Raw genomic sequence first — 26,964 nt, 5'->3', positions numbered from 1 at the left:
AATGCATATCGCATATCCATAAGCCGAACCTTCCTCTGTACTTTCTCAGCTGGAGATTTTTTTTCATTCGCTCTCTTCTCACCAACACATCTGATGCACTGTTTGCATTCACACCTGCTCCGCGCTGCTGCTCGTCGTCTTTTGCACATTGCAGCACGAGAGAGAGCCTTCGCGGCTGGAATCACCTGAAGAAGCCGAAGCCTAGCGCGAGCACGCGAAAGCAAACGCAAACGCGAACTCATCCACGCAGCCGCAGTTTGCATCGGATCGCGGCTGAGCGACGACTTGTTGGATGCTCGCGCGCGCTTCGTTTCATCCAACTGGAACAACGCACTGCGCGGCGTATTTGTGTCGTTTAAGTGCGAGCGTAGCACAACTAAAAAAAGCTTCGTTTTGGTGACTCATGTAGTTGTTTCGCGATTATCTGCCGTCACCTGGATAGGTGGTTTATCGCGAACATCGGCGAACGTCACCTAGATTTCGCCGTAGCTGACAAGGTTGGCAGTTGGGTCGATTAAGTGGATCACAATGCGAATTGAATTGCAATGCATGATAGTTTCATATACCTAGAGGGTTCAACAGTGATGTGAACCGGGTACAGAGAGATAGGGAAGGATGGCCAGCATCTGAATGATGGGGCTTCGATAATCCGGTTCGCTCGGAGCTACAACTTTCTGTTACAAATTACAGCTTGTACGCGCATCGGGGCCTATTAAATGCGTTCTTGAGCAAAGCTGGCTTCAGGAAGTGTGAAGAAAAAGCAAGAAAAATAGTTTCAAAGCGAGTGCAAGGGCTCCCAGCTCTGCGTAGAGTTGCTGAAGATAGCAGCAATTATGAGCTTCCTAGATCGAGCTAATAATTAAGGATCCTGTGTGTAGTGCAAAAAGTTCTCAATTTAATTAGTGTTCATCAGTGCTATTGTGGGAATACAGAGAGAAAGAGTGTGGATTCTTAGTGTTAATCCAACGGGGGGAACCCGAGACCACCGCGAGGACAGCGCACGGCGTAGGAATTCCTTGGCAGAAAACGAGTGCTTCGTAGTGGGCGGAGCGCCAGGCAACCGAAGGGAGAAGTTTACTCAAGTTGGTGCCGCTGGTTCGTTCCCATAAAAGGTAAGTTGATTTTCTGCCCTTTTCCTGCGGAATGCATTACCACGGTGTGTCTGAAAGCGTTTTAACGAAAAAATAGCCATCAGTTCTCAATGCACCAATTGAAAGATACTGTAACGTTGTATTCTTCTTCTTCTTGACATTACGTCCGCATTGGGACAGAGCTTGTTTCTTAGCTTAGTGTTCTCATGAGCACTTCCATAGTTATTAACTGAGAGATTTCTTTCCCAAAGTTGCCATCTTTTGCATTCGTATATTGTGAGGCCAGAAAGATGCGCAGGGAAGCCAAGAAAATTTCCATTATGAAAGGATCATAGACCGACCGGGAATCGAATCCAGACACCTTCAGCATGGCTTTGTTTTGTAACCGCGAACTCTTACCACTCGGCCCCTATGTTAACCCTTAAATAAACCATATCTTTCGAATGATAAGTTCATAATTTATGTTTTTTTTTTTTGTTAATCACGGTGCGTCTAAGAACCGTGATACCAACTTCAATGAGACGCGAGTGCCACAGCGATGCTCTCACCGATCCTATGCTGTCGTTGGTCGGATTCTATGTGCGCTGCATTACAAGCAGGTTATTTGCATTCCGTTCACTTTTATTCGATTTTTTGCTCGGGTTACGGAGCAATTTCTGCAACACACCATTTCTGCCTTGGCGACGGGGAACACCTTGTGGCAGGTTGCTAAACGTCAACCACACGGTCCGGCGGAGTGCTTTGAGCTGTGGGAAGCTGATTCTGCTGGGGCCATGTGACCAATTCGAGTGGTTCAGAACCCAAAGAGCATTAGGATTTGAATCAGACTTGATCGATTTTTGAATGGGTTCGTTCGACGGTTTATGGAATAATGAGTTGGGTAACTAAACGAAGTAATTTATTATTTTGGCAGTCAGTGTTTATGCTATGGAATCATGCCAATCTTAGAAGCGAAATTGCATAGAAATGATGTCCTTAGGCAGCGTCCATTTATTACGTAACGCTAAAATTGGAAATTTTTGACCCCTCCCCCCTTCCGTAACGCTTTTTGTATGACAAATTTCAAATCTTTGTATGAGTCGTAACGCTTGAGCCTACCCCTCCTCCCCCTAGAGCGTTACGTAATTTGTGGATGCCGCCTAACTTCTGAGTTCCACTAACTCGACAGAAAGTTTTTCAAGTATGATTTCATGAATAGGAATACTTTAATAGTAATGCACAAAAATAATAAAGCATCAAGAATTTTCAAAAAGCATCGCGAAAAATGAGTCCAACGATGATATTTTTTTTTCAAGTTTCTCCTAAGTAACCAAGAAGTGTATATAGTCTATTTTAGCTCAATAATATAGTTAATTTTAGCTGTATATTAGCCCTTTAAAGTCGAAAAGGCGAATTAGGCGCCTTTGACAAATTATGTAACGTTCAAAGACAGCGGACTTGGTAGGCTCAAGTGTTACGACTCATACAAAATTTTGGAAATGTTGAAACGGTCCGGATCACAGAACTGAAATGCAGTTGCCTGTTTTTGCGCCACTTTTACTCTTGATTACAGAACTATTTTTATTGATAAATTCTGTACATCGCAATACATTCGGATTTTAAGTAGCTGAAGAAATATAATTGGTCCCAATGAGTGGAACTTATCCTTATATTCCATAACACTTTTATGTTACCTTCTCGCGATACCAGCTGAAGCATGATAAAGAAACTTTAGCGATCATCGACTAACTGATCAAAGTAGGAAGTTTGATCTTATGGCGAGAGGGTTTGGTTTTGCAAACCTGGAGACTTTCCATGAATTCCAAATTGTAGTGCTGCTGGAAGTGTTAGAGCATTAGCCAACTAAGAAACCCAAATATTCTTTGATGTCGTTTTAATGCACTTTCAAACTAGGACAAACATTTAGACTTTTTTTTTATTTCTTTATCAGTATCATTCCAAACATTACATTCATTTCTTATATCTAGGTATTCTGTGTTATTAGACAACACTATCATCCTAATTTGGTAAAACAAATTTAAGATTTTATAAACATTTTGTTAAACAAATTACATTTCATTTGCCGTAGCAGTTCAGATTTCTTTACAGGTGAGTTGATTTTACCTGCTTATAAGAGAAAAAAAACACGTTTTCAATATACTTAACCTAACTTAACCTAAACAAATAACGCATTCATCGTGGCAATAGAAGATTGTGCCTGAAATTATTAATTATTTTATTTGCCATTTGTTCCAATGTTTCAACATTGAATATTCTATGTAACTCATTGGTACTATACCAGGGAGGAAGCTTCAGAACCATTTTCAAAATTTTATTTTGAATTCTCTGCAGAGCTTACTTCCTGGTGTTACAACAGCATGGACTAGTATTGGTACAGCATACAACATGGCTGGCCTGAAAATTTGTTTGCCTATCAAAAGTTTGTTCTTAAAATCATTTAGATTTGGCTTTTAGCATTCCTGATTATGAAAATATGCTCCAAAACTATGTCTTGTTAAACTTTATGACTTGACCAATTAATTATTAATTATTAATTATTAATTAATTATGACCAATCAAAGCCGTCCATTCAATTCCACGATATCAAGATCATCATAGGAGATTTTAATGCTCAGGCTGGTAAATACAACGTTCACTAGCTTACGAGCTTAAAAGTTGTAGTGAACGAACGATGATAGAATAAAATTTACATCTATCCGTTACTGCAATAGTCTCTAGAATGAATTCATACGCTCAAATCAAGCCAACCGTCTATGGAGATCGAGGCTGCACACATACAATTGCAACATCGAGTAACTTAATCACTCTCTCTCTCTCGCTCCGCATCAGGCTTGATAATATTCCCTAACATCATCAGAGTTCGATGACATACTCTAGCGCAGCGTGCTGTCATTGACTCTTTACGAGGGAGCGAAAAAATGCTAAGCAGAGAGGCAACTAAAATGAGCGAGGAAAATGCAGCACAAAACACAAAATAGTGAAATTCCATTAAAAAAAGAGTGCTCTCACAACTCACCGGGGACTGTCTTGTTCGAGCGGGACACCCTAGAGTTCTTTTGAAGCGTGAGTAAAGGTGAGTATCGCATTGAAAGAGAGGGGGAGTACCAGACAAAAATCCTCTCATATTTTTGCACTCTTAGTCGGACCGCTTGAAGACCTGTGTTGAAAACTTTGAGTTCAGTTATTACTCCTTAGTAAAACGGCAAAATCGCATCATATTTGCCTCGCAGAGGAGTTTCTATCAAGCCTGCTCCGCATCTCCCGACCACAGAACGGTTTCCTTTGTTCAGTTTTTATGTTTGTTGGCTGTTTTCACACCAATTCGCTTACTGATGCTCAGTTAGTACGTTTAATCCTAACTTACACGCACAAAAGGAAATCTACCAATTTAAGTAAGTTTTTTTAACTTTTTTTATAAACCCGTATAACTCGAAAACGGCAAGACCTACAAAAAAGTGTTGTATGGGGGACTGTCGTGAAATTTCCTGACGTTTTAGAACAAAATATTAAAAAATAAAAACACATTTTCTACACTGAAAAAAAATCATAACTTTAAAGTCGATTAAAAAAAACGGCCATTTCAGATTTTGATCATCCTTAAGCAAAAAGTTACGTAATTAAATTTACTAAAAGTCGTCCATACATTGCAAATTGGGCATATTTTAGGGAAAAAAGTTTTTCTAACATCGAATTTTTTAAGTCTCAAAGACGGGGTTGGTGGTCTGATGGCTACCGCTTCTGCTTCATATGCAGAAGGTCATGGGTTCAATCCCAGGCCCGTCCCTTTCCTCGTACTTTGTAGTTGTGTATCTCTCACTTGCTTCTATCTTCCATTCTAAATATATCACTCTCAAAACTATTCGTTCATAGCAAACGCTAGAACCAGAGACGGACAAGAAACCGTTTCCCTAACGCTTCCTACTTCCACGCGCACGCCTTTCTTACGCCTGATACATAGGCAGTCTGCTAACCACAAAAGCAAACCTCTCTCTGCCATGCCTTTCCCCCAATCCATACACTCCCGCATGAACTGGCGTGGATGCAGTGGAATATACGGTCTACGTGGGAGCCAGTTCAATGCATCATCAATTCCTCTCCCTTCCCCTCATTGGTCTGCATTCTGACGTGGCAGGTGCCATTGTTGACTAAAAATAGAAGATCACCAGCACTTATACACTGAGGATGCCTGTTAGTCCCAAGCAGTCATTCGATGGTTCCTTGTGTAAGTGCAGCTGATCTGGCGATACTGGAGTGCATCCACGGGCGGCCAATCAAGCTCAAGCTCAAGCTCAAGCTCATCGAATTTTTTAAGTCTCAAAGTTTTTTTTTTTACTTTTTTTATAAACCCGTATAACTTGAAAGCGGTAAGACCTACAAAAAAGTGTTGTATGGGGGACTGTCGTGAAATTTCCTGAAGTTTGAGAAAAAAATATTGAAAAAATGAAAACACATATTCTACAGTGAAAAAAAAATATTCAAAACTTTAAAGTCGATTTAAAAAAACGGCCACTTCTGATTGTGATTATCCTTAAGCAAAAAGTTTCGTAATTAAATTTACTAAAAGTCGTCCATACATTGTAAATTTGGGCATATTTTAGAGAAAAATGTTTTTCTAACATCGAATTTTTTAAGTCCAAAATGAACTTCTATTTAATTTTTATTTCGCTTCAAATCGTCTAGTATGATCATATTTTCAAATGATAAATGAGTTTTAATCACAAAATAGATTATATTTGTTTTATTGGGAGTAGTTAAAAGAAATAAAACGGAATTATACAGTTTTTTTTTAATTAAATTCAATTGATCTCGCACCATAAGCTAATTAGAAAATCAACTCCTTCTAACAATCCGATGGGTTTTTTATGGTTGGAAAGATATCACAATAATATTTAATTTTTTATTTGGTCAAAGCCAATCTTAACAGGTGTCTGCAAAGGGTCAATATTATGCTTATGAAAAAAGTCGTGGTTTGTTTTTATTTTTATTATTGCTATATATCCTAAAACGTAGTATCTGTACATGAATATTTACATTATTTTTGGGCTTTACTGAATAAATTGAATATTTTTGGTTCATCCTCTGAATTGGTATACCGTTTGGCTGCAATTTGTGTATCACTAGTAGGCATAAAACAATGATATTTTTGGGTACCAGGGACAGTTTTAAACTTATCAAACAATTCCACCAATTCCTCTGACATTTTAACATATTGTTCATTATATATATAACAGAAATTTAATTTGGTGATACATGTATCAGTTTGTTTCACTGCCCAGTCGAATAGTTCTCGTGGAGTTGCGATTGTGTTTCCATAGCATTTTGCAAGACTTTCTTTTTTTGCCATTCGCTTGAGAGTGCCACCAATAGCGTCACAGGGGCCATTGCCGTGGGATGTGGCAAAAAAGTGCCACTCTGCTTCCAATCCATGTATTTTCTTGAAATTACATAAGCTGGCAATTTTTTTTTTCTATTTTTATAATGAGCTGCAGCTTCATCTGACTTAAAAATAACTTTTGATTTGTTTAACAAAATTTATCAATTTTGAAATAAATAGCTGAACTGCTACTGTGTCATGGGTCTGATATTATAATAAAACTAACATTTTCCAATTTATTATCTTTTATATGATAAATTTAGAATTGGGAATTATTCCAGTGATATCCTTGAACAGCGTTATAATTTTCAGAAAAGTCGCTAATTACCAGTATTTAACCTTGTTTTAAGGATCCTTTTTTGTTTCGTGAAAAAGAAGACTGTTATTTGCAAATAAAATCATGAGTAATGAGCTTATCAACTTTTTTTAGGTAGATAACAATACAAACATATTCATTATTCCTTATTCATCTGGCGTTTAACGCAGGTACGTTTAGTAAGTTATTTTTCACAAAACTTTTTCTAGAAGAGAATTTAATGGGATATGGATAAGGTTGTAACTTTTCAATGTTTGCAATACTGTTGTGATACCTTTAGAACCATAAAAATCCGTCGGATTGTTAGACGGAGTTGATTTCCTCATAGGCAGAGGCGAAGTCCATTGATTGCCTTCATTTAAAAAACATAATCACTGTATAATTCCGTTTTTTAACTATTCTCAATAAAAATACAATCTATTTTCTGATTCAAACTCATTTATCACTTGAAAACACAATCATATTTGACGGTTTAAAACAAAATCTTTGAAGAAAAAAATTTTCCCTAAAATTTGCCCAATTTGCAATGTATGGACGACTTTTAGTAAATTTATTTACGAAACTTTTTGCTTAAGGATAATCAAAATCTGAAGTGGCAGTTTTTTTTTAAATCGACTTTAAAGTTTTGAATTTTTTTTTCAGTGTAGAAAATGTGTTTTTATTTTTTCAATATTTTTTCTCAAACTTCAGGAAATTTCACGACAGTCCCCCATACAACACTTTTTTGTAGGTCTTGCCATTTTCGAGTTATACGAGTTTATAAAAAAAATTAATTACGAAACTTTTTGCTTAAGAATGATCAAAATCTGAAGTGGCCGTTTTTTTAAATCGACTTTGAAGTTTTGAATATCTTTTTTTCAGTGTAGAAAATGTGTTTTTATTTTTTTAATATTTTTTACTAAAACGTCAGGAAATTTCACGACAGTCCTTCATACAACACTTTTTTGTAGGTCTTAACGTTTTCGAGTTATACGGGTTTATAAAAAAAGTAAAAAAAAACTTTGACCCTTTCCAAACGTTAGTCTAGATCTATTTTGAAAAAACAAAGTATGCAAAGTATCTTAGTTTCACATAGTCTTCACACCCAGAAAGTTTCAATGAATTCTGAAGGGGTGCTGCCAATCGCGTGTCGAGTTGGCGTGAAATCCGTCGATAGAGTGATCACTTGCCCTAATGACGCACAGTGGGACGAAATAAAAAAAGTGGGACATGTGTTTTTGTGCTGAAACTATTGGGTTTAGCCTTTCAACATGTTCTATAAAGTTTCATCTTTTATTGAGTACTTAAAAAATCACTTCAAATGGTATACGCTATGAAAAAAAATATTGTCAAAGTTGAAAACTGGCTAAGAAAGTATTGTGAGCGACATCATTTCATAAAAAATTGTCGAAGAAAAAATAAATTAATTTGTAGAAGAAAAAATAAACTAAGAATAACATTATCTCTACAACTTTTAAATTTTAATTGCAACAATGTTTAAGGTGCTGTAATAATACACATTTTTGCCGAAGGCACTGAAGCGCTAGCTCTTAATTTTGAAGATTTACGAATGATTTTCTGATTTTTTCATATATTTATTCATAGGAAATCGTCATTTTCAATTGAACGAGCTGCTATGGATCACGCAAGATCCCGCAATTATTTGTGCATACATTAAAAGGACAAAGGTTGAGGAACAGCATGATGAGAATTTTCACAGCAAAACTGTGTATTTTTACAGCACCTTCAACATTGTAGAACATTGTAAAAATGTAGAAATTCAAATTTGGAAGTAATGTAAAAATATTATTTTTAAGGGGGTATTCATCCTTTTGTACCCCCTAGCTTTATCAGTGTAAGAGATAAAGCTTTACTGATGGTGGTGGAGTTTTGTGCCTATTTTCCAAAGTAGGAATCTAGCATTGAGACGCTCTCGTTGTTTACTTTTTCTTCAATCAATATCTGAGCCACATTAACCTCTTCTATTGCGTTTTTGCACGAAACGCTAGCCAAGGACATTGTAGTGAAAAACTTCCCCGAAGAATTCGATTCGTTTGAATCTAGAACTCAATGTAAATCCCGACCTATCATCACAATGGTGTATCCTTCTTCAGTCTACAATCACTATTTGATGTTGTTTTGAATAGTTTGTCACCTATATTAGACAGCCTAGTTAAAATAGAACTTGAATATGGCTTCAAATCTCTTAGCGAAAACCATTTTTACAAACTGGGACCATTTTTGTAATCTAAGTCAGAAATTATCATAGAGCGTAAAACGCCTAGAGGGATGGCATAAACATTACGAAATTCATTCAATTTTGTTCGATTTATACACCATTATCAAAGTAACTCCGAAACAGAAAACCGACTGATTGCAATCTATCAACTACAATCGATAGCTAGGATGCCAGTACTTGTTATAAAAATATAAATCATAATTCTTTAAAACAGCATTCATAAATATTCAAGTTTTCTTCGAAAAAAAAAACTATCAAAGTTACCCCGTTTTACTGTACTTATTATCATAATGCTCTAAACTTTCGAATTGAGCTCATCCTCCAATACACTCTACCCTACAAACACAATATCCCTATTCCGTGATGTCTATGAAGATAGTATGGCTTCCCAGTATCTTCTTAAGTAGACGTTGAACAAACATTCCTTCCCTTCCCCCCAGTGACTGCAAGGACATGGCCAGGTGTACAATGTGATGCTTGCTTTGTTAATTTTTATTATGTAGAAAAAGACGTTCATCCCAAACTTTTTTTTTTACGGTTCATATAGATTTCTCAAAACCGATAGAGCTGAGCATTTTATAGCCACCCGCGATTTGTACAGTCGGTAATGCTATGCAATGAGGACCAATGACATGAGATGTTTTCGGGAGTGCACTCATTTTTCTTTTATGTATTACTCTACTCTACAGTTTTTTTTTAATTAAGAAATAAATAAATAAAATATAAAATACACTGTTGAAATTTTGCTGAAAATTGTTATGTTCCCACCTAACCAACTTAAAAAAAACACTCAGATCGCGCGAAAAACAAATTAAAAAGCTTGAGCCTTCGCAAAGCACTCGTAATCTTGAGAGCAATAATATATATTACAAAGTGCCTTAAAGATCCACTGCTGGTTTATCCCGGGATGAACGACTGCAAGCAATCTTGGACAACTTTTCAGAAGCTTATTTTGTTTTACTCGTTATTGCTTTCACGAGAAACACATGATTTCTCTGCAAATTTTTCATAACAACCGATACAAAGAAGTGCTTCTTCAAAATCCACCTATTATCTCATTCCGGTCCGTTGGAATGGACAGGAAACACGGTAGAAAAATATTCTTTCTGATTAAACTGTCCAGTATGTAGTGGGTCTGCGGTAACAATTGCAGTTCCATTATGATTTAGAACTTTTCCACTTTCCCATGTAGCGTGATTCCTCGTTTTTTCTGCTTTAATTGTAAATTCTGCCACTGGAATTAATAACAATCGGTTGGACTTTATTAAGTGCGGTTATGCTGTGATTTTATATATCTAGCCTAGAACTCCAACGCTCCCATTCAAACTGCGAAAGGGCAAACTGCAGTCGGGTGATTTTTCAGCATTTATGCTTGCGTATGATCGCGTATGATTTGCGGCTAAATCAAATTCCCACTTCCTACATATATGTATGATAGCTCTGCGTATAGCGGATCATCATTGTGGTGAATATAAGAGCTTGAGGGGTGGGAAGGGGAACTTGTAAACCACGTGTCTGTGAAAACGTGTGTTTTTATGGCTCCATGCGTGCGATTATACCTACCTCCTCATTCCCGGAGTTAGGCTCGAAGGGGACACGCAGTTTGATGATAATTTCCACCACCGCATAGTCTGCATGAGCCAAATTTAAATTACACACACTCACTACCAGCCAACAGAGCAGAAGGGTAGTAGGATGCTCTAGAAGAACTTCAATGTTCGAAAAGTCCTGATGCTCAACCCTAGAATGAAAAATTGTCGTTTTTTGATGAAAATAGTCATATTTTGTGCAGATGTTGGCAAAGTCTAGTATTTTTCTAATATTTTCTCTTTTTTCTCTGATCATTATGGGGCATTGTTACGGTATTTGACCGCATTCATAAACACAAATTTTACTCTTTTTGGTTAGAAAAACTTAATTTGTTAACCCACCCAATCCAAAACAAGAATTCCAAAAGATAAAAATATAGGTCTGATATTTTTGATTAGAGATGCAATTAACTAAACTTGAACAAAATCGAAGCACTGAAAAATTACCTGCTTCTGAGAGTCCAAATAAACAAATATGGGTGGTTCATCTTCAGATTTCTGTATATTGATCATTATGGGCCACCCTACCGGGCAAGTTTCCCTCGCGGCGGAGCACGCGTTATTTCGATTGTTCTCGGCCAAAGTGGCGCGCTGCAGAACAACTTTTGGCTGGCGGAATAAATGTTGCGTTTTTGTCACTGTGGTTTGGCGTTTCGTTTTTGCTCTAGCTTTTGCTTTTGCTTTCGAAGTGAGCACCGAGAGGGATGTGAACATGTTTCCGCCGGGAACCGAATCAATTTGGTTTCTGCGGTGAGCGATTTAACATGCACAAAGCGGGTGAAAGTTTTATGAGAAAAATTTACTGCATTTCCAAAATTTCTGCACACGATTGTGATAACTTTTTTTCGCCCGCGTATGTGGTCTCCGGTGGGTGAGAAATTTTTCGACTGGACTGTTAAAGCCTCGACAGTTCCGCGGGGATGATGAAACCACTGACAATTATGTAACTCGACGCCTAAAAAAAGATAATAATTTTGTTTGAATAATACTTGAATACTGGAAAACTAAAACATGTTATGTTATGTTCAGTACACGACAATAAATGATCTATGTATTTCACGCGAAATATAAAAGATTAAAGGATGTCATTTTACCTGTTTTTTGGATGATCGGAAAATTGGTGTCAGAAACAGTTCAATTTTTCGACTAAGCAATGAGTTAAAATATTGGTTTTGATCATAATTGTTGAAAAGTAGATCCGATTGTTCCACATGAGTTAGATTATGCCACAAATCGTCTAGAATTTATAGCAGAGATGATTCCGAATATTTCTGGAATATATTCTTTTTATTTCTGGCGGTACGTCCTCACTGTAACAGAGCCTGCTTCTCCTCTTTTTATACGCATTTTCACAGTTATTAACTGAGAGCTTTTTATGCCACTTGACATTTTTAGCATTCGTTGATAGAGTGAGACAATATTGTGGGCCTCGTGGTCGTGCGGTTAGTGTCGTCAGGCATTTAAGTTACAGTCTGTGCAGCTAAATGGCTGTACGTGTATTTAGAAAAAAATATTTTCGCGTGATTAAAAATAGTCCAAAAAAAATGCAAAAATATCCTGGTCTGATTCGTTGAACAAATCAAAAATAAATCGTTTGGTAGAATACCTGTATTTAGTTTCAAAGAAATTCATGTGAGCATTAGCGTGCGGCTTATATTTTGAAAGTCCTCAAAACCAGTGCTCTTCTGACTTCAAATGACATGAAAGAGAAACCACAAAATTAGATACAAAAATATTACTATTTAGAGATGGCGCAAGCGATTTCAAAGTAAATTTTCAATTATACGAAATGTCGATCAGTAAAATATACATAACTTTGTTATTTTTCAATCTTTTCATCTTTTTTTGACCATAACTTCATGAATACTCAATTGATTCCAATCTTGTTTTTTGGGTAGTTGTTGTTGAATATCTGAGTCATAATCATTTTTTAGTTTAATGTGTTGCATGAAAAGAACTATATTAGTTTCAAAAGCATGTAAAAATATTTGGAATTGGTTGACCATTCGTGAAGCTATGATCGAACAGAGATGATTTTTTTTACTGAAAAGAGCAAAAATTTGGAGAAAACTCTTTTAACTAAGACATGCTTTGAGTTTAGACAAATTTGATGTTCTACAAAATTTTCATGAATTTAATTTTGAAGAGAATTGTGCTAAAAAAATGAAGTTGAAGTAACTGCTCCGATTTATTTTCCCGCGCTCGGAGTGTTTTTTTCGGTTTGCTCCGATCGCTTGCTTAGTGCTTTGCGAAGGCCCACGCTGTCCGATTCATTCTTCGCGCGCTCAGAGTGATTGTTTTTTTTTCAGTTAGCACTTCAATCGCGCGCTATCGAAGTTATTGTATATTCCTGCTTATACGTGTTGACGCTGCGATTGTGACTGTTCATTCGAGGATGGATTATCAACTAATGAGCTCGTTTCATGCTTGTAATAACACATATGTATCATGACATGTATTTTTTTAAGAATTTGTTGAACAAACTATGGATGGTTCGTCACTTTAAGTGGTGACATAAGCGCTTATCTATGTTTTACAAAATTTCAAAATTCAAACTTTTGAATAGTTCGATGCTTAAGATGTCGACGCATTGATAGATAACTTTTTAAACAGAGGTTACATGAATCGCATCACTTACCAAGGTGAATCCTGATCATGTAGCTTTTAAGCCCTCCCACTAACAAAACTCCCAAGCTACATCTGTTGGTTCCCTGTACAATTTTGATTATTCTTGCCAATCACGGAGTAGCAATTACGAGAATTGTACGGTCATCAATGCTCATGCTCAAGTGATTTGTATTAATAAGAGCACACCAATTTTTGATTCTGAGAACTTTCGAAAAACAAGCCGCACCCTTGTGAGCAGCCATAAATCACGTAAAGCTTTTAAGGTGAAGATGAATCGAAGCCAAAGTTCAAATTTTCAAGAGCACGGATCTGGAGAACCAAGCATCCGTTTAAGCTGAAAACTTAATCGATTGGTCACCAGCTAGTGTTAAAGTGTGACAGAGCAAAACTTATTCAGATTTTATACAAAAAGTGGGAGTCAGGATTGAAAAGCGTCAAATTCAGTGAGACAATATTGGAAACATCTTAAAGGAAAGAAATTGGATTTATTTTGGAAAGTATCCCATAAAAGTACAAAAGGGACAAGGGAATCTGGCCAAAAATCACGTCCCATACACATATTTTATATGGACCAAATTGAAAGGTGAGGCTTTGAAAAAAAAGTTATATGATTCTTGAAACTATCGCTTGAGAAATACGAGCAAGAAATTGAACATAGTTGACTCTACGTTTTGTAGTAGCTACTCCGTGATTGACCAAAACAATCAAAATTTCATGAGGAAGAGAGACGGGGTTTGGGAATATCTCCCCCAATAGGCAAAAAAAACTTAGCTATAACAAATTTTGATATGGGTAGTGATATTGACTTGAAATGATATCCAAAATCTGTTTTTGCAATACCATTTGCATATCATGTTTAGCCTTTTTTAAAGATTAAATCAATAGAAGAGATTTCTTTATAAGATCTGCGAACGTCAGATTTCGCTATGGTTCAGAAGTTCAAAAAATAAGGAAATTAATTTTATATTATGTTGAAATCTTTTATCTCTAATGTCAATTAAATAGTTTTGATTGTCAGTTGTCGTTGTCATTCCTGCTCGGATTCTGATATCTTCAGTGTAATATTTCTAAAATACTATGGCCACGTCCTTAAGGTCGTCAGGGATGGGAAGGAATGCTTGTGTGACATCCATCGTAATAAAAGACCGAGTATACCTCTCCATCTTCATGGTTGTCACAGGAAAGAGTGTGTTTTAAGTGGTAAGGATTCAGAAGCTACACAACCTGGATTTATCTGAGACCTTTAAAACCTTTTGTGAATTTGTAAAGCAAGGAATGCTTGTCTGTGCGATTATCTCAGGATAAATCTTCTGTTAGTATAGAGAGTTAATGAGACGATTCATAAAACATGAATAAAACACAGTTTTTTATTAGTTTTTGGCGAAAACGTTTATCTTTGATTAGCAAAGTTGATTGGAAGTGGAATCCTTGAAATATACTTGGCAGATTCGTTATCAAACTTATTGCCCAGATGATGAGTACGTTCTCATCATCCTTCCCTGCTCCATCTGCATCACCCATGATATTGCAAAGGATTGAATAATCCATCTATTTTTGGAATGAATTCCAAAATGACCTCGATTCAAGTTCAACTCCCAAATTCAATTGGCACTTCATGGAACCCAATCTTCAGTGCTCAAAAACACACCCCTCATGGCTACCACTGTTTTCACCCCAACCTCAACGAACCATGTCAATCAGCACCGTTTCAGCCCAACGCTGCAAAGTTCGCGGCCTGCCAGGTGAAGGAAACCATTTCCAGACGTTCGTTGTTCGAGCTAGTCAAAGATCAAACAATTATCTCCTGCCGATAATCAATACAGTACACCGCAGGTTTCACTCCACTTAGGACGGGCTGATTGCACTGTCGACAACGGCAGACAGAGTGCGTGGTTCTTTTCCAAACCCTGGGACGAAGACCGACAGCGCATTCGAAACGGTACTTGTTGGGGGTCGTTCATATATTACGTAACATAAATTTCAGGCATTTTCGACACCCCCCACTTCCATGTAACGAATTATAACAAAATTTCAACTTTTAACATTCAACGTTATTTTTGAACAACCCATCACTCTCCGAAATCTCATTCGCCATCTCGCCATTCGCGCGGTCGTTGCCTGATGTAATTTAGAGGAATGCCAGCAAACAACATTCGGCACTGCATGTGAGATAATTGAAGCCTCTGCCCGTCAACTGGAGGTTTGTGTAGGTACCTGTCTAGTAAGTATCGACCAGCAAACAGTTTTGTGGGATACGCCTCAAGCTTTCCAAGAAGTTCGAATTGAAGCATCGTCGTTTGGTCTGATGCTGGGTCATGACGGCGATGTAAATGGAATGCTTTCTGGTGCTTTCGATGTGGGGGCCATTCGTCCCAGTTTTGGGAATGAGGGCATTTCGAAATCAAGTTCAAACGATTGTCTATGCATACATATGTGTGGAATGGGCATGACGATTTGGTGGAATGGTTGGACGGTTGATGCTTTTAACCACGTTGCAAGTTATCTTCTCTGGTTTGGTCCTTCAAGTCTAATTCAGTGATAAATTGAACAATATGTATGGAACGATGATGCTGTTTTTTAAATAAGGTACCGCGGAGCAAGTGCGAACGAAAAAAACGATAGTTCAAACAAATTGTTCAATAAAATTTTCAAATGTCAATATTTTTCAAATCCAACAACACAATCACATTTTGGCAACATATTTGCTGGTGTGTGCATGGAACTGATCGAATGATTTCGAAATTGTAAAAACCTTGGAAGAAAGTTTTAGAACGCGCCATTGGACGCAGTTACCTCGCTAAACGGGGCAAGTGGGACACATCCAGTTTCATGCGTCAATCCACATCAGTAAGTCAACCATTAAAATAAAAGGATTGATAAATCATATATTTTTAATTTTTAGTGCATTTTTGAAGTATATAAGGCATCAACCATAAAATACGTAACGTTTTAGGAAGAAAACCTTTATTTAATAGTATGTTACCTCACATTTAATATTAACTGAAAATTTCTCAATAAAAGTGTAAAGAGGATGTTCAAAATATATCATTAATAAGTTGTTTATTAAATTGTAGCACATAAACAATAAAAAATTGACGAAATTATAAATATGTTTTGTTATTATTTATGTGCATGGCCGAAAACCACTTAATGGAGCGGAATTGTTTTCCATCACTACTTAATTTGGTAGATATAACAAATAAAGTTCAAATTAAATAGAAAAGTAATTGTTTTCATGATGCATTTCAAATTTCATCTTTGTGTTTGTTCAATTTTGAAGTCGTTTTTCAAATATAAAAAAAAGAATAATTACACTTTTTTTTCTCTCTTATGCAATAACGTAATTTGAGATTGATCTTTTTTGATAAAAATCATTTGTTTGAATGTTTTTGTTCTACTCTCTAGGGAAATGTATGGAACGTATACGAAAAGTTTTGATTCTGGTTTGTGTTTTGATAGGTCCCACTTACCCCCCCCCCCCCCCCCGGGTATAAACATATTTTGGGGTAAGATAGACCATCGAAAATTTCATATGAAATGAAAACAATATACTGGTTTATCGTTAGCAGCTTGTAGTAATACTTAAAATTGTAGCTTACAGATGGAAATTCGATTTATAACAAATTATTTTTTTTTTTGAGTCAATGCAAGACTTGAAACGTGTCACAAGTTATCATGCAAGTTGAAAATGGCGCTGAACTGACAACTGTTACATGAACCACATGGTAATAAAAATAACAATATGTTTAGTACTAAATACATTCCTTGTCATTGTATCTTCAACTTTGTAGAAGTTTTTCATGGTGGTATTCATGAAAAACTTTTCCTAAGTGAGCTTTGACGAAACGCCCCACTTACCCCGTATTCTCACTTGCCCCGGGGTACCTTAATGTAATTTGCCAATTATTCGTGCATTTTAAACATTTGAGATAGGCAAAATTTTGCCTAAATTCAAATGCTTATAACTTTATGGAAAAATGGATGGAATTGGATGCATCTGGAAGAAGTCGACGGAAAAATTGGTCTAATTTCAGGAACTGGGTTGGCCATGGATATTAACCACCGGCCACCGGAGATGTTCCGGATTTTCCGAGGTCATGTCCAAATGTCATTTTTTCTGTCGCTTGTATTTTTAGTGCGGTGTAAAGTTATAGTATAGTAGGGGGAGATCCCCCAGTACCGAACACTTAAGCCATAAAATTCATAATTCGAAAAATATTGATTCTATGGGCTCATATATGGGTAACACCCGTATATGATAAATATTATCATTTTCATAGTGTATAAAAATAAATTTGAAAATATAAATATGAATTTCGACACTGCATTTTGATGATGAATTTTAGTACAAAATTGATCGATCTCGAAAGGTGGTACCCAATACCGGACACGATCTGGAAATGCCTCGAATTCTGTAAATTTAAACATCATTGAATGTGTACACTATAGGAATAGTTTAGAATTACCAATTCAATGCATTTGCAATATTTGCAAGAATAATTTGAGTTTTGTTTTAGTTCGCAAGATGTCTATCAAAAATCTCTTTCATATATGATGAAAAATAGCACATTTTACGATGTTGTTCTGAATGTTCATTCTTCTTAATTTTATTGCATGTTTGATACCATGATCGACGGAACCCATGAGAAATGAAAGTATTCTGAGACACTGATGCAATAATTACAAAGATATCATATAACAAATCAAGCTGTCCGAAACTGAGGGACAGGAGGTGCTTAACCAAAATTGTAATTTGGGGCGGTCCATTAATTACGTAAGGGTTTATGGGGGGAGGGGGGGTTTGAGATTTCTTACGCGCCATACAATTTATTTTTTATTTTCATACAAAAAATCTTACCATGGGGGGAGGGGGGGTTGAAAAACCTCGAAAAATGTCTTACGTAATAAATGGACAGCCCCTTTGTCCATATTTAGTTCAATTATGGTACAAAATACATTCATACTATCAAATTAGGATTATTTCGATCATGCTTGCGGGATCCAAACTATTTTGGGTATTGGGTGCTGTCCGGCACTAGGGGATCTCCCGCTACTAAATTCTACTAATACTACTACTGAGAGAAAGGGGTTTTATCATCAGTTTTTCCTTCTCTCTTTAGGGCTCTCGTTTGCTGCTGTCATCTATCAAACTTGTTACAACTTGCGATACATTGCCGATCATGGACGTTTTTTCTTCGTTTGCTGTGATCGTGCTTCAAAATCAAATGAGAATGAATTCTGCAAAGCCTGATCTCATTTAACCTTAGTAAAGACCTTGGGTCTTTTTCGACCCATTTCAAAATTCAAACCAATGTAATTTTTGACTAAAACAGCCTAGCAATTTGACACATTCTGACAACATTTTGGTGTTGTTGTGGGAAATTTTATTTTTACGGAAACAAAAGTTTTGAATGACCCTTAGGGGAGCTTCCATAAAAAAGATAGAAATTGTGACTTAGGGTCGCATTCGACCAGAAAATTCAAACAGCTCGCAAAAATCAGTGTGTTGACTGAATTTAGTTCTGTTGGGCTTGAAAGGCACACATGTTTTGTTTCAGAAACCCTCCTAAAGATCCGGATTTGGTCACTGTGGCCACCGGGAACTTGCTACATCTGGAAAAACGTCCCTTTAGAGACAACCTGTAGTTTCGTAACTAAACAAGTAATCTGAACCGTCCTCATATTGTTGTATAGGTATTCACGTGGACTGTGAATAGAGATTCCTAAATCATTTAGTTATTCATATCTGGTTCCGGAAACTCGGAACATCCTGAAAGTAAGTTTGTATCGCAATTTTGTATATGTAGTTCACATCGGTAATATTCGGTTGATGGATACTTGGCATAAAATTTATGTGTAATAAGGAACCAATTACCGGCGCACATTCCTTGAAAAATTCTATTCAGTATGGTCCATGCGGAATCAGTTCCTGGAGTCGAAAGATGGACAATCTGGACAATTCAATGAAATTACTCGGTTTTATGTCCCAAAACCAAACGAATTGTGTCCTATTATTTACGATTTTTTATGTTTGGATATACCTTGCCAAAAGGATGAATGGATGGTTATTCTGGTACATTTACAGCAAAGGAATGGCCACCAGGAAACCCGTAATATGGGGCCAATAAGTTTTAGCACCAAAAGTAGGCATGCGACGGCTTAATCTTCATGATTTTGAATACCTTTGACTCTTCTAGTTCAATTATAAATGAATGACCACTCTGGCTCATTGTGACTACCGTATGAACCAATGCACGAGTTTACTAATTTGACGTTTGAGCGGTGTCGAATTCACTTGTTTCCATGGTTACGTAAATAACACGGCACAGCTCAAATGTCAACGAGTGAACGCGTGCATTGGTCCATTGTAGGATATTTGAGTATTTGTTCCAAAACTAAGCATGCGAGGGCCAACCCTCATGATTTTGAATACCTGTGCCGTCGCATGGTTTCCTATCCTGGTGGCCGTTCCGGTGCTCCAGAAGAACCAGAATAACCATGCATTCATCCTTTTGGCAAAATACATCCAACCATACAAAATCGTAAAGAATTGGACACAATTCATTTGGTTTTGGGACGAGTAATTTCATACATTTTTTCTAGATTGGCTACCTTCCGGAACTATAGGAACCGGTTCTACATGAACCATACTGGACCGAATTTTTAAAGGGATGTGCGCCGGTAATTGGTTCCTTATTACCGAAAAATTCCATCAGCCGAATAGTAACGATGTGAATTACATATACAAAACTGTGATGGAAACTTAATTTTCGGATGTTCCGGGTTTCCGGAACCGACTATGAATAACTAAACGATTAATACGTAAACTACAGGTTTTCAAAGTAAGGGTATCCAAAGGAACTTTTTTTCAGATGTAGCCGGTACCGGAGGCCACAGTGACCAAATCCGGATGTAGGTCTTTCATTTAAGTCCAACAAAACTGAATTCAGGCAAAAAAAATGGCGAGCTGTTATAATTTTCGGGTCGAAAACCAATTTGTAACTTTTTGTTAGGGACTAAGGAAAGTTAATCTTGTGATAAGTATGTTTGAGGTTACGACCTTCAGTCTAGAATAAAACTCAAAAACGAATTTTCGCTTACATCCGACATTTCGGACACATGTTTTGTGCCTTTTTCAAGGAATTATCTGTGTTCTTTTCTATCGTTTGCCCACAGCATAGGCAACATTTGTCAAACATTTGGCATACAACGAATTCCCCTTTTTGGGTACTGTACGGGCGTAGAAATCCGTAAAAGATCCGGGACGCAGAACTGAAATGCAGTTGCCTGTCTCTCTCGTAAACGTTGAAAACGATAAACATACTTTAATGTGGAATACAATAATTTAGGAATTAACAATCTTGCTCCGCGGTTCCTGCAATCAGTTCCAAACATCCAAAAATAAAATCCATCCAACATAAAATCGAGAAAGATGCGATGTTCTGCTTCTTCCGGTGAAATTTAAAAAAAAAATTGGTTAGGCTTGTAGATCTGCACGTCAACATTCAAAATAGTCCTTGAACAACCTGGAATCGTATCTATGTATAATCAAAACAAGGTAGAATACATTGTTCCTTTGCCTTTTTTATAAAGATTACTGGTTACCCTTGTTGACCAGAACTCTTGTACTCAACGAAATTCTTTGGTAACCCTAGATTGGCATTGGATTTCGATAGATAATGTATGTTTGAGTTTGATCGAATATTAACCTTATTCATAAACCTCCGAGAGATCACTGAAGACACGAACTCGACTCGTCCAACTTTGTCAATTAGTTCACAATTGGAAATCCATTCTTTTTATGGAACACATGGCCTTTGGGTGCTTCTTGGTGAACTTAAAAATGCAAAAACATATTTTGCTTATCTATATAAATAAAAATGGAATGGTGTTTGTATGTCACGAAATGGCTTACGAACGGGTCAACGGATTGAAATGATTCTACCTCCGTTTTGTTCGTCAAGGCTTCCGACGTGTTTGTGTGTATAAAAATCCCAGGAGAGTCACCATGAAAGTTGGAAAAACGTGCTTGAACGGAACTGTCATTTCGTATGGGACGATCAATATCGTTTTTCAACAGCCTACTTGATGGCTAAACGAAGTTTGCCGGGACCACTAGTATGAAATAAAAATACAAACATGTCCTCGTGCAAACTCATCTGCCGCCTCCCATTTTACCAATGCAACTCACCCACGCCTTTTTTGAAATAGAAATCTGCTTTGGACAGTTCCCGTCTACCTTGAATAAACAATTCGCCTGTCGGAGCCATTGGTGAACACCTCCACCTTCACCTGCAGCCCAAACATTCGAAATCCAAGCGCTTTCCGAGGTGGAGATGTTTGTTCAACATTTTGCGAGTAGCCTTCGAAAAACAATCTCCAATATTTGCTGTTTCCCAGTACAGAACTCAATCACCAACAAGCATATTCAAAAAACAGCTCTAAGCCTCTTTTGATATAAATAACCGAAATTTGCTTCAATGCGGTTACGACGACGCTGCCAGCGGTGGACCAATCTTCATTAAAAATTGCTGTTTGATAAACAAGCATCGATTACGAGCAACATTTTGCGTCGTTTGGTTCTTGTATGGTCGAAATTCGTAGTTTGCCTTCCAAAAAGACGTCAATGGCGAAAGTTCAGGAGGTGGCGTAATACTGATAGCATCCGATAGCGTCAGCCATCAAGCGTATAAATAGTATCCAAATATGACGCATAACATGGTGCTTCCCGGACAGTGACAATAGGCTTAAGGATACATATGCTTCCCGATTCGTTGTCCAAACTGGGAAGTCAATAAATAATAATTAATGGCATACGCGTGAGATGTCCTGGAAAAGCACTACCTCCAAGCTTTCTATCGAACCAGCGTGAAACGAGTTGGTCCTGCTGTCAGTAGACGAATGGGGTATGCGATATGATTCCGTCAAAAAATTCTTTTCAATTTTATTTCATTTACTCAAGTTTCGTCGCTGTTTCTGATTACCGAAAAAAATACCGGAATTTCTTGAAATGTCGATTCCATCCGCCTTGCAAGGAATAAATTCTATACTGAAAACAGGAAAATGTACATTAGATCCTCTAACAAGGATCCCAAAACATTTCTAGAAAGTTCTCAAGGAATTTACAAATATTCCCAGGTAGTTTCTTTTGCGTCGAAAGGAGTTAAACAAGGGAAGTCTCTGAAAATCTCTCGAGATTCATTTGAAACTCTTAGGAAACCCCTGGAAATCTTCTGGAGACCTCTTGTTTCTTTTTGATATCTCTTTGGGAGGCTCTTAAACCTTATCCAATACCCTTCAGGAATTTCCGAGAATCTTATTGAATTCGCCACCTGAATCAGTTGAAATGGTTTTAGAAATCCCTGAGTACGCTTTGAGAACCCCTGGTTCACGTGAAACCCAGTTTTACAAACACCATTTTACGAATCAATCCAATCTACTCAGTTTGTTAACGATACTAAGGGTTCCTTATATCGTTTCGTTTTATACGTGAAAGTATTGCATATCGCATACCCTTACCAACCGAAGTGGTCGATGGCCATATTTCATCGATAAAAATCCGCTGTCGATGATTTGTAAAGGGCACATTGTGACAAATTTAGTGCTCCCCACTGGACGCGATTGCGATCCGAGTCCAAACGAGTAGAAAAGTGCAGCGAGCTGGCCGTTTTTGTTTGACTGACGACGTGTGACGACGATGAGTCATAGAACAAAGAGTGAAACGGAAAATTTTAACGGCATGTGGTGGCAATGGCATTGAAAACACGTTCCGATCGTAAAGCATCGACCGAAGCAAGAGTGTCCAAACACAAAACGGTATAATGACATAATCCGATGCCCAAACGATGCTCGATGGAAGGAAGCTTAAAGTGTTCGATGACGGGTTGACACTGGAGCTGATAATGGACTGGTCAAACTTTGATTTGGCGCGTGGCTGGATTGGGCGGCATGGCAAGGCCGGCGGTGTTTTGTTGTACAAAGTAATTAAAACGGTAACCAACTTAAACAGGTGGAAAACAGTGCCATTCTTCAGTAGGGTTTCGTTCTACTTCGTCGTAAGCGCTATTATTCGTCGTATCAAACTTAAAATGTTCCACTACGGCGGATTTCCAACTTACCTGCAACATAGATTCATTTTTCAAGTGTATTTTTGTGAAAGCTGTCATGGTTTGTACTCTTGTACACCAAAATGGCGTACATGCTGAAGAAATGGAGAGATGCCCGTCGATCTATTTATTCTAGCAAAACAGTTTGTATCCTTTGATAGATACGCGTATTTCGACCTCAACTGTAAGGCCGTCTTCAGTGTCGTGTACTAGACTCGACTTAGTATAGACGATTCTGGAAACTTATTGCGAAAGTTATGAAAACGATACGACGGATTAAGAATACAGCACAATGCATTTTCTTTGTATTATTTCCAAAAAAAGATCAAGATTTATCAAAATTTAATTGTACAATGCAAAAGCCGTTTCGAGAAAGAATTGTTTGGCATCGGTTTATGTCAGCATCATTCACTGCAATACTGGGAAAATTGCAGTTCTCACTGATCAATGCTCAATACTAGCACATCACCCTACTAAATTGGTCCCCCGGTAATATAAATATATGTATTGAATGCTGTACATAGTTGAAATTTTTAACATTATCCAATCATGAGAGCATCAAGTTATTATGTTTATTATTGTAATAGTTTGAATTTTATCGGAAATTCAATCATTTGTGGTGCAGACTACAAACGCCTAAAAATGTTCGCGACTCATATATCCATAGAAGATTCATTGAATAACTCATTTGTTTTTAATTTTCCAATACCAACTTTATGCGACATATCTCCTTAAATTACACTGATCGACTATTATTAAAGTGAATTAATAATAAGTTATTAACATTGCAGATGTCATCATATGCGATCATCGATATAATTGCAATAACTTTCTCAATTTTCACATTCAATAAAATTTGATTCATTAAATGCGATTCCATGTTTAATTACCTGTTATATCTAAAATTGTTGAATTTCGTTTCAGATATTTTGGATAAATCTAGATAATTTGTATTCTACTGCAACTTAAAGTATGAAAAATATAAGGCTGACTTATCTTCTTTTTTTATAGGAATATTTTGGGAAAGTTTATAAAATATTTTTACTACATTCTATAATCTTATCTATCATGATTTTAAAATGAGGATGCCGTACATTTCAAAAATAGGTGAAATAGTTAAAGGTTTGATCTTCCATTGAATGTATTGCCTCCTCCAAATTATATTAGCCGTTTTTCCTCTAATACTATCACTTTCGCCCCTTGTTTAGTGCTTTCGCCCCCCCCCCAATTGCAGTTTTGCACGTTTTCGCCTCCCTGAAGCTAAAAATCGCCCACAGGGGGGTGGATTCGCCCACTTTGGGAATCACTGCTGTAAAGGCTTATCTGCACTGATATTCTTAGTGAATTCCTTTCGAAAATCTGCAAAACTCAATAAATTTCTAGAAAAATCTTTGAAAAACTTAGAGAGGAACTTTATTTTTCTGCCAAGCCTCATGTGTATTGTTTAATAACGGGTGTTCAATAAACAATAACAATAATATTTAGGGAGGTCCACAGAACATTTCTCTTAGAGAGAAAACAAAATTACGCTCTTAACTTTCATTACAGAACTCCATTATAAACTTAATGATAAGTCGATTAAGACTAGTGTGATTGTTTTGAAGTTTTCTATGATATTTTAAGTAACGTTTGAAGCTATTTTGAAATTAAAGATATCAACAAAGCAATATATAAAGTCAAATGTTCCACAAGCTTTCTTAAGGAATACAAAATAACAAGGAAACTGGCAACACTGTTAAATTAGAATCTAGTTATGTTCAATATCTGAAATCTATTGCTCCAAGATAATTTGGGCTTTTTTTATCGAATTGTAAAAGGCGTCAAGTGTCATGAATTGTATCGTAAAACGATACCCAATAGTTTCAGAAACATCAAAATAAATAGAAACACAATGTTATGTATGAACAACAAAATACTGAACTGAAATATTCAGCAATTTTCTCAAAACTTCATTATTTACATTTATCCGACCCATATTCCGAATGATTTGCATTTTTTTAGAACTTTCCCTAAAATTCTCTGAAAGTTTTTCCCAAATCTTCTGGCAAAATTCAAGCAGTATTTTTCTTCCAGCAATTTTCCATACACTTCATTTTGAATTATTCAGATATTCTGAAAAATTATTTCAAAGAACCTTTCGGAATTTTCTTGATTTTCAGGGTTTTATATACCTCCTCGCTACATGGTAAAATATTTTGTATGAAATCGAAAATAAATTGTGAAGCGTGTAAGACCACCCCCTTCCGCCCATCGTCACTCCTATAACACTTCAAGTAATAAATGGGAGGCCAATCGATCCAAACACCATCTAAGTATAACAATCGGAACAGTTAGGTCCTTTTTTATTTAATGGAGAGATTATTGAAGTATGCTAAAGTTCAATAAGTGCTTTTTATATCTTCAAGGTTTTCTCCAGGAGTTACACTAGGATAATTTCTTCAAGTATTACTCAGGATATTTTTCATTTATTATCAATTATGTTTTTCGGCTACGCAGTCTTAATTTTTACAACGGCTTATTTATTTGCCCGACGTTTCGACACGGGAATTGTGTCTTCCCGTGTCGAAACGTCGGGCAAATAAATAAGCCGTTGTAAAAATTAAGACTGCGTAGCCGAAAAACATAATTGATTACAACCATACAGTCGATTCCCCACCATTTCATTTATTATTTATGTATTTATATGTATTTCTTCATCTGTCCTAGGTCTTAATGAAGTATGGCTGGGAAAGCCTGAAATAGGCATCAAACCCGCATCTTATTGAAACAAGTAACACAACAAACTAAGAGAAGGGACACTTAAAATCTAAAACTAACAAACAAAGAGTTAAAAACCTAATATTACAAGATAAATACATTGAATAAAATCAAACTGTTCGAAAACTTCATTAAAACGAGCAACCATGTGTCTAATGGGACCATGTTGCCCGTATCGGCTATTGCGCGCATCCATACTTAGAAAGTTGCGTCGTCTCAAAAAGCGTTCTGGGACATAGATACGCAACTCCTGGAGTATAGCTGGAGAATCAATGTCGCTTTAGAAGATCTTGTCTATAAAACTAGATTGCATTGAAACTCTCCTACTTTCCAAAGTATCCAACCCAAGCAGCATACATCGGTGCTCATACGGAGGAAGATAAATTCTACCACGACACGGAAGATTCCAGCCGGTCGCACGAACTTCCGTTGCACAGCCTCGAATCGATCGATCCAAACATCCAAACGGCACCAAACCACTAAAGCAGCTTCCAAAGTAGAGCAAACTAAGGCACAGTATAATAATTTGAAGCACAAAGCATCCGAGAAACCTTCTGCAATCTTAAATATAAAACCAAGCTGCTTGTTTGCTCTAGAAACAACGTCCTTAGTGCGGCCTGAATGTCAGCTCTTTATCCAGTATCACTCCAGGATCCTTAACTTAACGTTCCAATGTTTTACCAGACAACGAGTAATCGAAATGGATTGGATTATGTTTTCTGCTAAAAGTGATTAAGTAGCATTTCCTTACGCAGAGCTCAAGTTTATTACGCCTGCTCCAGCATTCGAAAGAATTTAAGGTCGCCTGTAATGCCAAACAATCTTCAACGCTATTGACCACCATGAAAATCTCATCTACATAGAAGACTCGTTCTCCGCGAGGCA

General features: G+C 36.9%; 1 protein-coding gene across 4 annotated transcripts in view; it reads left to right on the top strand.

Moving 5' to 3' along the window:
• Positions 1-257: 257 nt before the first annotated feature.
• The window catches only part of LOC5567847, a 318,832-nt gene continuing 292,125 nt past the window's right edge, over positions 258-26,964 (top strand). For 2 of the 4 annotated variants that reach the window (XM_021839894.1, XM_021839895.1), the window contains exon 1: positions 260-1,112. The gene's annotated coding sequence lies outside the window, so the exon portion shown is untranslated. Of the gene's footprint in view, positions 1,113-26,964 lie in introns of all 4 variants that reach the window. The other 2 variants (XM_021839896.1, XM_021839898.1) reach the window with 2 other exon arrangements.

Source organism: Aedes aegypti, chromosome 2 (genome assembly GCF_002204515.2).
Source record: "Aedes aegypti strain LVP_AGWG chromosome 2, AaegL5.0 Primary Assembly, whole genome shotgun sequence".
Taxonomy (NCBI): domain Eukaryota; kingdom Metazoa; phylum Arthropoda; class Insecta; order Diptera; family Culicidae; genus Aedes; species Aedes aegypti.
The sequence above is the reverse complement of the archived record's forward strand: the minus strand, read 5'-3'. Positions and strand labels throughout refer to the sequence as shown.